Here is a 15,126-nt window from a genome sequence, read left to right as displayed (position 1 = left end):
AATCTGTTTGGTGACACTAAAACTCACAGTATTGATCCCCAGGCCACCCTGGCCTCATTACCCCTCAGCTGTCATTTGTCAGACACAAGGTGAAACAAAACTCTGGAGGGTAAAACGGATTAGTATTTTTTATTTATTTATTTGTTGCTATTTCTGACGCATTTCATTTCAGACTCTTTGGCACGTGCTCCCTTCCCCCCCCCTTCCGACCCCCAATAAGACTCACCATCCCTTTAGGACTCATGATCCAACTCTTGAAGCAATGGGCTCAGACTGTCTGCAAACTCAGGCAGCGTTGATCACACTCGGGGCAACTCCCCGCTCTTACAGCTCAGCTGGCTGGGAACAGCAGGGGCCCATGGAAAGCCCAGGAGCTGCAAGCAGGCAGGGGCTGCAGGAACATGTTCTGCAGTCACTCCCGGGGCCAAGGGAGGCATGTTTGGGGCTATGGAGTGGAGTCTGTGGTTACTACCTGCCTGGGAAGAGAGAGTCTGAGCTGGCAAATCCAGAGTGGGGAGACAGAAAGGCCCTGGGGAAAGCTGTGGGGGAATGAGCTGCGGGTGTCCCCCTGGAGCTGCAGTGCAGAAGAGCGCACTGACTGCTGAACTGCAGGTGTCGCCCGGGAAGCTGCCATAGGGAATGGCTAAGAGGAGCCATTCAGCCAGATAGTGAGCAAGTGACACTGGAGCCTGGTGCCCCAGAGCTCCCTGGGGAGCGGGAGAGCAGGAACCCGTCCCCTGACTAGTGAGTTATTGATCCAGAGTGAAACAGCTCCGGTTGGAGCCTCCCTGGGTTAGCCCAGAGCTCTGGGTTCAGGTACTGCAGCCAGGTGAGAGGCCCATGCTCCCGGCCTCTCTCCCCAGCCAGCAGGGCGGGGAGCTGAACCGGGGCAAGTGCTCGAACCCCTGGGGTACAAGCCATAAGGAGACAGCTGCTGCTCAGAGCACAGCCACTGGATCCGGCATTGTGATAGCAGCTTGGAGCCTCCCCCTTGGGCTGGACATGGGGCTGAGAGCCTGGGCACCTACCGGAGGTGCAGAGCCTGGGGCAGAAATGGAGGTGCTATAGGGATCCTGACAGGGAGCTTACGGTGCTCAGCAGCAGCTGAGTGGGGTTTGGGTAATGCCAGGGGAGCCTGAACATGGGACATCAGAGCTGGAAGTGGGAGTTGGGCACCTCTGTCTGAACGGTAAGATCCTGTGCCAGCCCCAGGCAGTTAAAGGCATTTGGGGGCAATGCTCTGTGTTTCCTGGCTGAATGGGTTTGCATTTCTTTTCAGTGTCACAGGGACAGGGAGTCTCTGGGGTTTGCAAGACGGGCTGTGGGGATCCTGGCACCAGCCATGGGATATTTCTCACCCCACAGGGACAGGCACCCCCCCTCACCTTGAACTTCACCTTCACGGACCTTTCTGCCTGGCGACCTACAAAGAGCCTGGATTTTCCCTGCCCCCACCCAGCTCCTGGGCTCAGAAGTGGGGGTTTGGCCCACCCCTAGATGCCGCTTCTCTGTCCCATTACAATACTACTGTGTCCTCGCTCCAGGAAGGGTGGCGGTTCTCAAGCTTCAGGGGGGCTGGACATCCAGTTCCCAGGTATCTGAACGGGAATCATACATCCAAATGGCCAAGGTGCTTTGGAGATATCAGCCAGAGATTATTTTCCAAGCATCAAGTTACCCTGCGCTGCCCCTCAGGTGAGCAGGGGCAGATTTTCTGGGCCTGGCTGCTCATTCTCCTGGTGGAGCAGAGACCACTGAAGGGTTGTCAGGGATCCTCATAGATCTACATCTAAAACGTCCTGCTAAACCCTGCCCTGCATCTGCCACCTGCACCACACATGCTCCCTGCTCTCTGGAGCTCCTTCTGGCCCCAGCCAGCCGCCCCAGTGTCTCGGTCCAGCTGCTCTGCCCCACCAGAAAGCCAGAGCTGGGGGCTTGGCTACACTCGAAACTTCAAAGCGCTGCCACGGGAGCGCTGCCGCAGCAGCGTTTTGAAGTGCAAGTGTAGTCGCAGCGCCAGCACTGGGAGAGAGCTCTCCTAGCGCTGCACGTACTCCACCTCCTCATAGGGATTAGCTTGCAGCGCTGGGAGCCGCACTCCCAGAGCTGCGGCACTGTTTACACTGGCGCTTTATAGCGCTGTATCTTGCAGCGCTCGGGGGGGTGTTTTTTTCACACCCCTGAGTGAGAAAGTTGCAGCGCTGTAAAGTGCCTGTGTAGCCAAGGCCTACGAGCGCTAATCCACCCACTCAGGGTTGATGGTCCCTGACCCTGCTGGGAACTCAGTGCTGTGGGCAGCCATGGAGAGCGCGGAGCCCCGGGACCCCAGCCAAAGCCAGGCAGACAGACAAAGCACTGAGACAAACTTAGGGAAAGCACTTGTGACTGGATCCCTGGGGTGCACCCTGGGACTGTGGGACCTCTGTGCTCCCTTCACTCACTAATCTGGGTTGTCCCTCACAATCCTTTACTGTTGACAAGTAGCAAACCCCTCCAGGTGCTGTTATCACTCAGCACAACTGCATGTGCAGCCCCATACCCAGCTAGATTGCATGAATGCCCCCAGAGCCACTCACGAATCACACAGAGAAAGGCACCAGCCAGATCCCCACAGCTACCAGCCTAGTACCTCAGGAATATACCGTCTTGCACTGCTCAAGACCTTTCCTTGAGCAATGCAAATTTATTAATTGGTTCACCACTTCATCAATGGAAAGTGGACACACACCAGCCTTTGTAACCGGAGCAGATTTACCAACCACTTCAGGCAAACTCCCTGCTAAGGACAAACATTAGAATAAGTTTATTGATTACAAAAGATGGATTTTAAGTGATCATAAGTGATAGGCAAAAAGTTAGAGCAGTTACCAAAATAAAATAAAATAAAATATAAGCGCCCAGTCTAAACTCTCAACCCTATTAGACTGGGCAACACCTAGATTTAAGCAGTTTTTCTTACCCCACTGGATATTGCAGGTTGGTTACAGCATTCTATAAACAGGCTTTCCCCTCTTAGTCTGGGAACCAGTCTCTTCAGCTCCAGCATTCTCGATGCCGTAAGTGTAGGTGGAGGAGAAGAGAAAGGACAAAGCATGGGACCACTGTGTTCTGTGTTATACCCTTAGTTCATGTGCTTGGAGAGCACAAGTCCAGGCATGTCTGGTGGGAACTGCTAAGTCCCCAGGCAAGATTGAGCAATTCCCCTGGTGTGGCCTTGTGCAAGTGAGTCATCGTATTGTAGCTCCCTTGCTGGACAATGGCTATTGATGGTTGTTTCACACTTGCCCACCCAGATGTTGATTATCTCCCTGGTTGCTGTCTTTGGGAAGCTAGTATCTGGGCACTTCCCAAACCCATTGCATGTTTTAGTGACAACCATTGTGACATTCTGTACCTCGTAGGAACACCCTACACCCCCAGGGTCATCCTTATAATATGATTGTCTGGTATCCAATGCAAAGTTTGTCATCTCGGGTGTCTTCGGAAGGCTCATGATGCACTGAGCATTGTTGTAATAGTGAAGTTATAGGTTGTAATTTCATGTATATAGTTATGAGGCTGAAAATGTGTCTTCATGGCTTAAAACACGCCCAGGCAAAACTCTCCAAGAGCAGAAGGGCAGTTCACACCTCATCAGAGCACGTATGGGGCAAACCCAGCCCAGCCTCACAGGAACAAAGGACACTGGCCTAGGCAGCAACAAAGGATCTGTTGGACTCTCAAGTGAGTCAACCCCCTTCCTCTGGTCAGTTTGGGACTATGATGAGGTAATGCTCATCTGACCCTGAAGTTTAAAGGCAAGAGGGAAGAAAGAACATGATAAAAGGGAGAGACATTTCCCATGCTCTTCCTCTCTCTTCCACCTACATCTACAGACATCACTGTGATGGGTTCGGTCACACAGATCCCCTTGGGACTGTCACCTGACATGCTGCCATTACCTCTGAGACCGTTTTCCCTGCCAGCTTGGGATTCCAGAACCCTGCCTTGTTGAGTCAGACACACTAGCCTGTTGCAACACAAACTCAGAATCTGAACCACATCGCCAAAAGCTGCAAGCTTTAACTGAAAACCACACAGCAGGTACTCCTGCCTCCAGCACCCAAATACCCAGCTCCCAATGGGATCCAAACCCCAAATAAATCTGTTTTACTCTGTATAAAGCTTATACAGGGTAAGCTCATAAATTGTTCACCCTCTATAACACTGATAGAGAGATAGGCACAGCTGTTTGCTCTCCCAGGTATTAATCACTTAGTCTAGGCTCAATAATAAACAAAAGTGATTTTTTTAAGAATAAAAAGTAGAATTTAAGTGGTTTCAAGTAATAACAGACAGAACAAAGTAAGTTATCAAGCAAAACAAAACACACAAGTCTAAGGCTAATACATTAAGAAACTGAATACAGGTAAATCCCACCCTCAGAGATGTTCCAATAAGCTTCTTTCACAGACTAGACTCCCTCTTAGTCTCAGCCCAATCCTCCCCCCTGATACAGTTCCTGTTAGCCCCAGCTCGGGTGGTAACTAGGGGCTTTCTCTCTTCCACCCCCTTTTATGGCTTTGGCATAAGGCAGGAATCTTTTGTCTCTCTGGGTCCCCACCCCTCCTTCTAAATGGAAAAGCAGCAGGTTTAAGATGGATTCCAGTACCAGGTGACATGGTCATATGTCACTGTAAGATCTCCTTCTTCATTACCTAGGAGCTGTCTGACACAGTATACAGGAAGGCTTTCCGGTAAACAAACCCGTTCACAGTTCATTGATTCTGAAGCACCTTTAATGGCTTCCACTTAATATGTTTACATCAGTAATAAAAGTTTATATCCTATTCTCCTAACTCCAGACATAGAAATAATACATGCAAACAAATAGGATGCACACACTCAGTAGATCATAAGCTTTGTAATGATACCTTAGAAGAGCCCTTTTGTATGAAGCATATTCCAGTTACATTATATTCACACTCGTAAGCATACTCTTAAGCATATTGCCATAGAACGTTATGGAGTGCAACATGACATAAAAGGGAAAGACATTTGCCATGCCCTTCCTCTCTCTCTTCCACCCGCATCTACAGACATCACCACCAAGTGACTGAAGCGCTGATCAAAGGGGAGAGCCTGGCTGAAGAGCAACCAGCCAGCCTGTGGTGAGAAGCACTTAAGTTTGTAAGGGCACTGAAAGTGTTAAGATCAGCTTAGAATGTATTTTGCTTTTATTTCATTTGATCAGATCTGACTAGTTGTGCTTTAACTTATAATCACTTAATCTAGCTTTCATAGTTAACATATCTGTTCATTTAATCTACCTGAAGCAGTATGTTTGGTTTGAAGTGTGTTAGAGTCTCCCCTTGGGATAACAAGCCTGGTACATATCAATTTCTTTGTTAAATTGCAAGCTTATGAGTTCATCAGTGTCCAGCAGGCATAATGGGATACTGCAAGACGGAGATTCCTAGGGTTGTGTCTGGGACTGGAGATATTGGCTAGTGTCATTCAGTTGCACAATCCAAGGAGCAGCTTACATGCCAGAGGCGTGAACAGCCCGGGAGTGGGGATTCTCCCAGCATAGCAGGGTAAGGCTGGCTCCCAGAGTCAAGGATTGGAGTGACCTAGCAGATCACCAGTCCAGATAACACCAGAGGAATGTCACAACCATGCAACACAATTCTCATAACTTCATACAAATAACCTATTTAGTTGGAACAGTGGGTATCAGCAGATCATAATCTTTCCCATGACACCTTACGTGGCCTACTTTATATGCAATATCACAACTATATACAAATGATGAATATGAGGGTTACAGGGCACTTCCCCGGGTGTAGAGTGTAGCACTATTTTATTGCAGTGAGGAACTCACAGAGACGGCTCCTACCCCCAGCACCAAGGGTCTGTCTACACAACGACCTTCCTGCTATATGAATTACGGTGTCAATTCAAACTGATTTGGTTACACCAGGGGTCGGCAACCTTTCAGAAGTGGTGTGCTGAGTCTTCATTTATTCGCTCTAATTTAAGGTTTCACATGCCAGTCATACATTTTAACGTTTTTAGAAGGTCTCTTTCTATAAGTCTATAATATATAACTAAACTATTGTCATATATAAAGTAAATAAGGTTTTTAAAATGTTTAAGAAGCTTCATTTAAAATTAAGTTAAAATGCAGAGTCCCCCAGACTGGTGGCTAGGACCCAGGCAGTGTGAGTGCCACTGAAAATCAGCTCGCGTGCTGCCTTCCGCACACGTGCCATACGTTCCCTACCCCTGGGTTACACTTATACAAACCAACTGGATGCTCTAAATTTGGTTTAAGAACAGCTTGTATTGGTTGAGCTTAAGTCATTTGGGAAGAGGTTTAAGCTAAACTGAAATGAGGCATCCTTAACCCAAAATAGAGGTGACCACATGGGTTTGCATCAGCTCAATTAGATAAACAGGTGCAACTCTGAGATAAACAGGTGCAACTCTTCCACACAGAAACTCAGGGTGAGGAATCCAGGCTCCTGACAAAGAGCGTCTTGCTTGCAATTCTCCGCAGAGCCTGCTTTAGCTCCTTGTTTTGCAGGCCGTAGATGACGGGGTTCAGGACTGGCGGCAGCACAGAATACAACACAAGCTGCAGAGAAGACATGGACCATGGACGCATGTAAGAGAACATGGCAGTGCAGGTAAATAAAGAAAACACAACCAGGTGCAGCAGGCAGGTTGCTTTACATCTTCCCAGCATGGAGGGGAGTCTCAGCACAGCAACGAAGATATGAAAGTAGGTAATAAATATAAAAACAAAGCAGAACACGTCTACTATCGACCCAAGAGTGGGCATCAAAACTTCATTAGGCCACATCTCAGTGCAAGAAATCTTCTGCAGCTGTGGGATAGAGATGATTCTACACCAGGGTGGCCGGGTAAATGACTAGAAATATCATAAAGTGCAGAATCTGCAGCTCCCAGAGGTCAGAGAATCCCAGGAGAAGGAATTTGGCCAGGGTGGTTCGGCTGGGTATTTGTTGCCTTGGCTGCCCAGTGCTGAGGGAAGGACATAGAGAGCAAACAGAGAAAGAGGAGTCAAAGGCAGAAAACAGAGCAGAGAAGATACTGGGTGTTTACAAAGTAAGAATGAGAGCTCATGTTTAGCACCATGCCCAGTGCCCAGTGTGTCCATGTGTCTGTTCTTAGGCCACTTGTCTGGCTGTCTCTAGCAAATACTCATGTGGACACGGTGGAGCTGTAGAGGACACACTCAGCCATTCCGTCGAATTTTGCATTTGACTTGCTGTTCCGTGGAAAGTCCAATGTCTGGGCAGCGTTGATGACACTTATAAAGTTGTGAGGGAACTGATCTCCTGGCGTCAGAGGATTGGCCTCCTCTGCCCCGGCCCGCTAGCTCACTGTGCTAGGACGTGTGACTTCCTGGACCTTACATGAGGCCTCCCCTCCCTCAGAGCGCCCCAGTCCTGTCCGGAGCTTTGTCACAGATTCACTCCGGTCTCGGGCTGGTACATATTGCCACGCTGGGAGCTCTTCATGCCCTGTGAGGAAGCTGACCTCTGCCCCGCTAGGGCAAGAGATGAACTCTCCTGTCAACCTCGCTGTGGCCACCAAGATCCGGGTTTCTGGCACTGCCAGGCACCGGAGTGGCATCTACACTGCAGCTGTGCCGCCAGCATGTCTTGTGTAGACAGCTCTCTCTCTCTCTCTCGAACGCTGGCATTGTATTAGCAGTTCAAGGCCAAAAACAGAGCAATTTGAGAGCTCCTCTGCGTCTCACACTCCTCCGGCCCAGACAGAAACAGACTCCGACCCATCGCTCTGCCCAGATGAGCTCCCTGGTAGTCACTGTGTGGCTCTGTGGGAAGGGGGTTTATCCGGTTCTGTTCTCCAAGGGCTCTCGGCAGCTTGCTCCCCGGAGCCCTGCACAGAGGCGCAGAGGCAGAAATTAACACCTCTCCTCCAGGAGCTTTCTGCATGTTCCCCAAGGTTGAGAGACAGCAGTGCCTAGTGGGGAGAGCTGCAGGCTGGAGCCCAGGAACTGCTGAGTCCTAGGCCCGGCCCGTGGAAAGAACAGGTGTGCGAGCCATTCTGTGTGCCCTGTAGCTTTCTGTCTCTATTCTGCACACTGCATTTGGCAGCGCGGTTCCCGGCCTGGGGCCACAGACTTGTGCCAGCAGGGCTTGGGCCAGCCCCATAGCTATGCAGACAGCTTGGGCCAGGGCTCAGTCTCTGGCTCCCCGCCTCTCCCCAGGTTGGCACAACCTGTGCAGGGAAGCCTGGGGGAGGCGGGCCTCACTTTCCCAATGAGCGCAGCTGGCCAGCTCTTGATCTTGCTGAGAGGGTCCGGGTGGAGGCAGCATTCTACAGGTGCTGTAATTCCCATGCCCCAGGACAGAGGTGAGAAGGGGCACCGCTGGGCCGCTGCTCCCTGGGGCTGGGTTTGGCCCCGGGGACCTAGAGGGAAAAGTGGCTGCTCCAGCCTTTCTCTCCTGAGCCAGCCAGCCTGCTCCAAACTGCCAGAGCATTTGCTACCTCAACGCCCTCCCAGCATCTGGTGGGGGCTCAGGCCCAGGGCTGTCGGTTCTCTGGGGACATCTGCCCAGGGCCTTCCACGGTGTCAGGCTTCTGCATGGTGTGCCAGGCACACGTCCCAGCCCAGGGATTCAGGGGCTCCCGGCAACCCCAGCGAGCAGGGAACCAGGTAGGAAACACAACTCGCTCGAGCCCCACACAGCTATGACTATCTCCAGAGGGCACCAGCTGGGGAGTGACTAGAAAACAGCTCCCCAGAGCAGGCCCGAGAGCCCTGTGCCCCAGGTCCACTGAATGCCAGCTGGCAGAGGGCATAAGGATATCGAAATCCCCTGGGTCTGGTGCTTACAGCCGACTTCACCTGCAGGGGGCATGGAAGGTCTCCGCAAAGACATAAACATTGGTGTACATTACTGGGGTAGGGTCCTTTGGTTAGACCAGCATTTCTCAAACTGTGTTCGTGCGGAACACCAGTGTTCTGCAGATGTGAATAGGTTTTCCGTGAAAGACTCTCGCACTTGATTTTTGTACTACTTTATACACGCTTTCCAGTTAGAAATTATTACTTCAAGTTATTTTAAATTTTTACTTTTGCTTTGTTTTATAAAATAAAATATATTTGAGCATAAATAACGCAATTTTTTACTTGAAAACCAAACAACTATTATAAAAAAATATTATTAGTGTTCTGTAATAGGCTAAAAAGTGTTCCGTGGCCAAAAAAAGATTGGGAAATGCTGGGTTAGACCGTTGGTGCACATGGAAAAGAGCTGTTCTGTGCACTAACCGTGCCCTGCACAAGCCAGGCCATGTGAACCTCTGGGTGTGACTCCCCCTGCTCCTGTGTGCAGACCCACGCGTGTGGGAGAGCGAGGGAGATGCCCCCAGCCCAGAGGCCTTGCAGGCTAGACTTGGAGGGGTGACCCAACCCCAATGAGGGGACCACACTGGGGAGAAGGTGTAACAATGCTGCCTTTGGTGGGACACAACTGAGAGCATCAATTCAAGACAAATTGCTTAGAGCAGGGCAGTTACAGCACAAGGCTGGGTTTCCTTTACCATTAAGGCAAACCAAACCAGCCACGCAGAAAGGACTTCAGTTTCATCCCACTAGCTAACCAGAAGTCATACAAGCAATTCCCTTAGACACTCCAGTTTCCCAGTATCACTGCCAATTCCGCTCCTTATGGGGATGAACAGTTATGAAAACCAATACCCCAGTGTAACAGGGTGCTGGCTTAAGAGGCACTGAACCAGCCCCTGTTAGCTCAGAACCTGCTAGTGTAAGTGGGGGAATGGTCCCGCTATTGTGAGGAACCTTCCTGGCTTCTGCACTACCCCGATGAAGTAAGCTAGCGAAAGGATCTGAGTCCTCACTCCCACTTCCTTTACCCAGAGGCCTCCCTGCCCTTGAGGACTCCCCTTCCACTCTCCTGTCTGGCAGAGTGCTCGTAACTCCAACAAGGCTGGGCCCAGGATTCCTGGGGGAGGCTCAACCCCCAACCCTGCTGTGGTCACCTTGGACAGGGACTAGGGTGTACCCACTCCAGGGTACTCTCCTGGCACTGGGCACCTTCATGACCCACTGATCACATCATACAATTTAAAGCAAATACAAGTTATTTAATTAACAATTAATTTAAGAAAAAGAATATGGAAAAATGAGAAAGGTTAAAGGAAAACACATCACCCCACTCTGTGGCAGGGAACATCACAAACAGTGTATCTGGACATCAGGGCACTTCACAGTCTGTTCCTTGTAAGTCCCAGGCCTCCTTCTCAGGCCCTGGCTGTGCTGCAGGGATGCTGCGGGTTTGTTGGTGTCACTAGGCATAAATCTAGGTAGCTCGGGAGGGTGGACGATCATGAGTGCCGATGAAGCCCTCCTGCTCAGGCCTCAGTGAACCATTGTTCCTCCATGTTAAACACTTTGTGTAACCTAGTGTACTAATAGCTGCAAAAATGTAGTGTTAGCAGTTACTTTTTGGTTGTAACAGCCAGTTCTCTGCTGTAATACATTGAAGTTAGGCTAAAGCATGCTCAAGGCCGTTTTAAGATACTTTATACATGTCTCAGCAGCGGAGGGGGGGAGGAAGGGGGAAGACAAAAGATTGAATGAGAAAAGATACTGCAGCTGGATGGGAAAGGAGGGAGGAGGGAGAGATCAGCTAGTCAGCAAGAAAAAGTTTTGTAGTAAACAGCTGGGATATAAAAGGAAGAAACTGCTTGTTTTAGGTGTGCAGGATCTGAGATTGTTATTTCTCCCTTGCACCTTATTTGAGCTCAAATAAACTTGTGTTTTGCTTCTCCACCCTGGTGTGTTCATTGGCACTACGCACTCTGGGCAACGAACCACTGTTGCTTGCCTCGGGCACCCTCTGTGTCAGCAACAGGTTGGACACTTGCTCTGGTGGTGGCCACGCACTCTCAGGCTCTGGGTGGCAGGACCCTTCTCCCCAGCGTCACCCCCGCCCTGTCAGGGTTACGATCCCCCTCCAAGCCTGGCCTGCAGGGCCTCTTGGCTGAGGCATCTCTCTGTGCTGGGCCCACTGCCCAGGGTCCCCCTCGCTCTTCCCAGCTGCTCACCATACCCGGCTCTGGATTGCTCCAGCCCCAGCTCCACACTGCCTCAGCACGGCTGCTGCTGCTGCTGCTGCTCTGCCTTCAGCTCCCTGGGCTGCTTCTCTGGCTCCAGTTGCTACAGCTCTGCTCCCAGGGCAGGTCTGCTCTACAGGATGCTTCTGTGACTCTGCTGCCAGCTCTCACCTGCTTCCTGGGCCCCTTGTCTGGCCCCTCTGGCTCTGCTCGCTGCAGCTCTGCTCCCAGGGCTGTGCTCTGGCTTTTTGGGCTGCAGCTCTGCTCCCATCAGCTTAGCTTGGGCCCCTGCTCTCTCTTTAGCTCAGCCCCACTCCATCTGACTCAGACAATTCCAGCTCACATGGAGGATGGGACCCTCCTGACTCCTTGATTCACCTGCCTGCCCACCCTGTCAATCAGGCTGATCTGGAGCATTGGCCTCTCCACATTGTTCCTGGAGACTGTCAGCTTCAGGCTCCTGATTTCCCATCAACTCCTCCCTTTTTAGTGCTGGGAGCTAGCAACCAAATACCCCACTGAAAGTTAGTAAGGGGGCAACAGTCCCCTTACACTAGCATAGCTCCCATCAAGGGGAATGGCTAGAGCTGGCAGGGTGCGGCTCATTAAAGGAGCCTGAGAGCAATCACCTGTGAACCTGCTGAGGGGAAGGCCTATAAAGCCAGCAGGAAGGAAGTAGGGAGGGGGAACAGGAGAGTGAGGACTTGTTGCTTCCAGCTGCTGTAAGAGTAGGCTGTTCCCTAAGGGGCTACCTGACTGGCGTTGAATTGTATATAGCTGTATATATGCGGTGGTGGGAAAATAGTGGGAAATAAAAGGGTACTGGTGTGTGAAAGAGTGGTCTCCAGTGAATTTGTACCACTAGCAACAAAGCACTTGTCTACACCTAGTAAAAGAAAAATGGTTCTCCCAATCCTAAAGGACCAAGCCCCAGGTCAATATATGTCAGATTTTGCCAACAAATCACGCTGCTGCTAATCCTTTAGAATTTAAAATCTAAAGGCTTATTCATAAAAAGAAAGAAATGTAAATGAGAGTTAAAATTGGTTAAATGGAATCAATTACATACAGTAATGGCAAAGTTCTTGGTTCAGGCTTGTAGCAGTGCCGTAACAAGGGCAAGGTGAAGCAGTTGCCTCGGGCGTGCAAAGCGGAGGGGTACAGCTCTACCTCCCAAGTGGGGCAGAGAAGGTTCAAAAAAAAAAAGCGCGATTGGTGGCAATTCAGTGGCAGGTCCCTCAGTCCCTCTCGGAGGGAAGGATCTGCAGCTGAATTGTCACCGCAGCTTCATTCATTCTTTGGCGGCAAGTCGGCAGCAGGTCCTTCCCTCCGAGACGGACAGAGGGACCCGCTGCTGAAGAGCCTGGAGCCAGCCCTTGCCTTGGGTGCAAAAATTCCTTCTTACAGCTTTGGTTCAGAGTGTCAGTTTGTAGCAAAGTTCCTCCAGAGGTAAGAAGCAGGACTGAAGACAAGATGGAGAAGATGCAGCTGCCTTTTATAGTCTCTTGCCATATAGCCTCTGCTTTTGGCCCAAAGACAAGCTGTCCAGCACATGGCATGGAAAAACCTCCGAGTTCTGTCCATAGGCATGTCCCCTGCCGCCTCGCTGAGTTACAAGGTGTATCTGCCTTCTCTCAATGGGTCAGTTGTATAGCTGATGGCCCTTAATGAGCCATCAAGCAGGCTAGGCAGTGCTGATGCCAAATGATCTGGAGTGTCACCCAGAAGCATGGCACAAGTTTACAGTATAGAGCCAATGTTTCATAACTTCAACCACAAAAATGATACAGCAGCAAAGAATCCTGTGGCACCTTATAGACTAACAGACGTTTTGGAGCATGAGCTTTCGTGGGTGAATACCCACTTCTTCAGATGCATGTGGTGGAAATATCCAGGGGCAGGTATATATATGCTAGCAAGCAAGCTAGAGAAATGATACACATATCTGAAAAATGATACACATATACAGATAGTATAATCATCACCAGCAAATCATAACCTCTCCTAGACACCTTATTTGATCTCCTTCGTCCAAGATTCGGCGCCATTACAGGACCTTGGTTGCAACAATGATCTATACTATCACAGTTCATATTAATAACATCACAGAAGGGTCCTGACACCCAGGGCCGGTGGAACGACTAGGCGACCTAGGGCGCCAGGATTTGGGGGATGGCGTTTTGGGTCCCTCAGCGGCATTTTGGCAGTGACATTTCACGACAGCCGCCCCGATTTTCAGCGGCATTTCGGTGGCAGGATCTTTGGCCGCCATCGCCTTCGGCAGCATTTTGGCAGCGACTCCTCCCAGAACCGCCCCTCTCCTGTCCTCTTCCGTCCTTGGCACTGCCTGGGGCAGCAAAAAAGCTGGTGCTGCTCCTGCTGCCACCCAGAGCCTGAGGGCGCGTTGGCACTGCCAGAGCCTGTCCGACTCGCAGGGTCACCACAGCGCAGCCAGTGGCTGAGACGTGGGAGGAGCAGGCTGTGAACATCCCTCACATCCCAGAGACAGCTGGTTGTGGTGTAGCATCTGGACAGGCACCACCCCCACAATTCTGTCCTTCCCCCAACACCCTCTCTCTAGGTCCCCCCACCATCCCCATCCCTATCCCCTCAGCATCCTCAACTACCCCAGAGTCTCACCTCCACCCCTGCTTCTCACCCCACAACTCTTTCCCCTAGATCCCCCACTGCCCCCAATCTCCAGCCCCCTAGTGCCTTCCGTTCCATACCATGTTCTTCCCCATGCCCCCCAAATCTGCTGGGTACCCCACTGCCTGGCTCCTCCCAGGCACCCCACCCTCCAACCCCAGCCCCTGCTCCCCACACCCCAATGCCCACTCCCTGATCCTGTCCCTAGTCCCCTTCACACACACTATCCCCCGCTCCTTCACTGCCCACCCCTAGTTCCCACCCCACAGACTCCACCTTACCCAAGGGAAGCAGGGTACAGGACTCCCCACCCCCACCTGGCTCTGATTCAGGCAGTCCAGCCTCCAGCACCATGCTGGGTTAGTGCAGCTCCGTGTAATACACCAGAAGCTCCATGTCCCGGTCCCATGAGGGGGCCTCGGCCAGAGACACCTGGGGGACGACAGACACACAGTCCCCTCGCTTCAGCTCCTGGGGGCAGGGTCCCACTGGCTCTTGTACCCAGCTCAATGCCCCTCCATTGAGCTGGAGGGGAGGGGGTGACCCAGGAACGTGGGCTGCACCACCCCTGGGAACTGCGGCTGGGCCCCCCGAGTTAGGTGGGAGGGAGAGAGGGAAAAACACCTGGGGACAGGGCCGGGGACAGGGCCAGCTCCAGGCACCAGCCGACCAAGCATGTGCTTGAGGCGGCACCTTATAAGAGGAGGCCAATCTTGGTTCAGCAGGGCAGCATTCGGGGTTTTGTTTGTTTGTTTGTTTTGGGGTTGTTTGGTTCGGCGGGGCGGTGCTCGGCGGGGTTGGTTTTGGTTCAGCGGGGCAGCACTGGGTTTTTTTGGTTGTTTTTGGTTCGGCGGGGCGGTGCTCTGGGGGGTTGGTTTTGGTTCGGCGGGGCAGCACTGGGTTTTTTTGTTGTTTTTGGTTCAGCGGGGCGGTGCTCTGGGGGGTTGGTTTTGGTTCGGCAGGGCAGCACTGGGTTTTTTTGGTTGTTTTTGGTTCGGCGAGGCGATGCTCTGGGGGGTTGGTTTTGGTTCAGCGGGGCAGCACTGGGTTTTTTGGGTTGTTTTTGGTTTGGCGGGGCGGTGCTCGGGGGGGTTGGTTTTGTTTCGGCGGGGCGGTGCTCGGATGGGGTTGTTTTTGGTTTGACGGGTGGCGCTTTTATTTTTTTTTGGTTGGGGTGGCAAAAAATTTAGAGCTGGCCCTGCCTGGGGAAAACACTGCCCCCTCTGCTTCCCAGCCCCAGCTTGGTAGCTGCTGCGGAAGGAGAGAGACAGCTCTCCCCAGACTAGTGGGGCCAGATCTTTGCTACCTGGTGTAGTTCTGGCTCTGCAGAGTTCACCCAGTGACTCTTAAGCAGGA

Source organism: Gopherus evgoodei, chromosome 14 (assembly GCF_007399415.2).
Source record: "Gopherus evgoodei ecotype Sinaloan lineage chromosome 14, rGopEvg1_v1.p, whole genome shotgun sequence".
Classification (NCBI taxonomy): Eukaryota; Metazoa; Chordata; order Testudines; family Testudinidae; genus Gopherus; species Gopherus evgoodei.
The sequence above is the reverse complement of the archived record's forward strand: the minus strand, read 5'-3'. Positions refer to the sequence as shown.